This window comes from Nansenia antarctica (assembly GCF_963989245.1).
Source record: "Nansenia antarctica genome assembly, contig: SUPER_8_unloc_2, whole genome shotgun sequence".
Taxonomy (NCBI): Eukaryota; Metazoa; Chordata; class Actinopteri; order Argentiniformes; family Microstomatidae; genus Nansenia; species Nansenia antarctica.
The window spans coordinates 131,086-133,585 of record NW_027663470.1 but is presented as its reverse complement, the minus strand read 5'-3'; the positions used below and the strand labels follow the sequence as shown (position 1 = coordinate 133,585).

Genomic DNA, 2,500 nt, shown 5'->3' with positions numbered 1-2,500 from the left:
CTGGTTAAACAGGTGTAATGTGTGGTAAATGGTAAATGGACTGACTTACATATAGCGCCTTTATCCAAAGTGCTTTACAACGGCCTCTCATTCACCCATTCACACACACATTCACACACCAATGGCAGCAAGCTACCATGCAAGGCGCCGGCCCGCTCACTGGGAGCAATTTGGGGTTCAGTGTCTTGCCCAAGGACACTTCGACATGTGGACAGCCGGGGCTCGAACCGCCGATATGCCAACCGTGCGATCATTAGATGGCAGCTCTACCTCCTGCGCCACAGCCACCACAGAGACAGAACCTCTGAGACGGTCAGAACCAGCAGAACAGAGACAGAACCTCTGAGACGGTCAGAACCAGCAGTAGGGTTATGTGTGCTGTCCTACTGGTCCTGGTTAAACAGGTGTAATGTGTGCTCTCCTCCTGGTCCTGGTTAAACAGGTGTAATGTGTGCTGTCCTACTGGTCCTGGTTAAACAGGTGTAATGTGTGCTCTCCTCCTGGTCCTGGTTAAACAGGTGTTGTGTGCTCTCCTCCTGGTCCTGGTTAATACACCAGCAGCTGAAGGTATGACTGGCGCGAGGTATGTCAGCAAATGATGTTCAAGTCAAGACTAAAAACCCATCGTTTTAATATTGCATTTAAATTACAAAATAATTAAATTAAGATTATATAATGATTAAAGCACTTTGAGCTGCAACGTTTGCAGGAAAAGCGCTATACAAATAAAGTTATTATTATTATTATTATTATTATTATTATTTGTTGTTTATTAATGTGTAAAATGTTGGCCATGTCCCTGGTTATCATGGTGATAGAAGTAACGGCCATGTTCCTGGTTACCATGATAATGGTAGTAACGTCCCATGTTACCATGGTAACGGTAGTAACGGAAGTAACGGATAGAGATTATGGAGGAGAAAGGAGAATCAGTTACAACTACAAGTTAGTAATGATAGTAATGATTTGTTGTCGGAATTAGATAGTAACTTCGTACATTTGGAAATTAGATTAGGTAACGTTACAACAAGATATTTTGTAAGAAGAATTCATATATTTATTGTGAATTGTTGATTATTGTATATAGGCCTGGTTATTGGCAGTTACCTCGACTGACAGTAGCCACTGTGGACAGCCAGCTCACCTTTTTTATTTCTAGTATTCTTTATGAATAAATAATTCCTAAAATATGTCACCCCTTGAGTCAGCAGGCACTCTATGGGTGTAACACTAACAGCGCTATTCATTTATTCATTCATTCCCCCCCGACAAAAATGTTCCGCTAAGGTTAGCCGCGCATTGATCATGTTCTTCGTTTTCAGGCAAAAACTATTTTGTCAACTTTTTGGGCCATTACCAGTTTGCACCCCTAGCCTGCAGAGTGTGTGTGTGTGTGTGTGTGTGTGTGTGTGTGTGTGTGTGTGTGTGTGTGAGAGAGATAGAGATAGAGATAGAGAGAGAGAGTCTATGCCTTTAAACTAGTTCTGTTGTGTTCCACTTCCCCAGTATTGTTTGGTTCTGTTCCATTAAGCTTGGTTCTGTTTCATAAAGGTGGGTTCTGTTTTCATGAAGGTCGTTATGACAGAATGGGTACACACACCATGATTTAATGAGGAGAGAAAACAGATGTGTTTTTTTTTTTTAAAGGTCGGGGTAATTTAATCTAATCTAAGATGTCGGATGATGGGGGAGGTTTCACCCCAGAGTTTTCACCTCAGAGGGGGATGGGGAGAGGGAGAGAGGGAGAGAGGGAGGGAGAGAAGGAGGGAGGGTGGGGAGGGGGTTATCTATCTTTTCCTGATACCGGAAAAAAATGATGATTATATTATATCCAATATAACCTGAACAATGGTTGTCTGTACCTGGTTGAAAGAGAGAGAAAAAAAGAAAGAGAGAGATAAAAGGAGAGGGAGGGAGGGAGGGAGGGAGGGAAGGAAGGAGGGGGGGAGAGAGACAGACAGAGAGAGAGAGCGAGAGAGAGAGAGGGAAAGAGACAGAGAGAGAGAGTGATGAAAGTAGAGGGAGGGAGGGAGAGAGAGAAAGAGACAGAGAGGGAGAGAGAGAGAGCGATAACAGTAGAGGGAGGGAGAGAGAGAAAGAGAGAGCGATAAAAAAGTAGAGGGAGGGAGGGAGAGAAAGAGACAGAGGGAGGGGGGGAGAGAGAGAGCTTTAATGAGAGTATGGTGGAGGTATGGGTCTATAACGATGTGCCGGCGGGTGGAAATAACTCTGACTAAGCCAGAAAAAGCCCTAATACGCCGATATGATGATATGAAATGACATATCTCTGTTATTAGCCAGCAACCTGCGGCCTATCAGGGGATTAGAGGAACTGTCATTTCATGCCAGGAGTTCCGACACCGTCTCCCTGTCAGCCTGTGTGTTAGCCAGGGTCAGCCTGAGCCTCCATGATCAGGATGTTCAGAAGCAGATTGATATTCTATTCATGAACCAGATGGAACAGACTGTGTGTGTGCGTGTGCGTGTGCGTGTGCGTGTG

The 2,500-nt window shown here is 44.4% G+C and overlaps 1 protein-coding gene across 1 annotated transcript in view; it reads left to right on the top strand.

The window, feature by feature from the left end:
* Positions 1 to 2,500, top strand: part of tmtc1 (transmembrane O-mannosyltransferase targeting cadherins 1) — a gene marked incomplete at both ends in the record, with an annotated part of 97,406 nt that overhangs the window by 6,664 nt on the left and 88,242 nt on the right.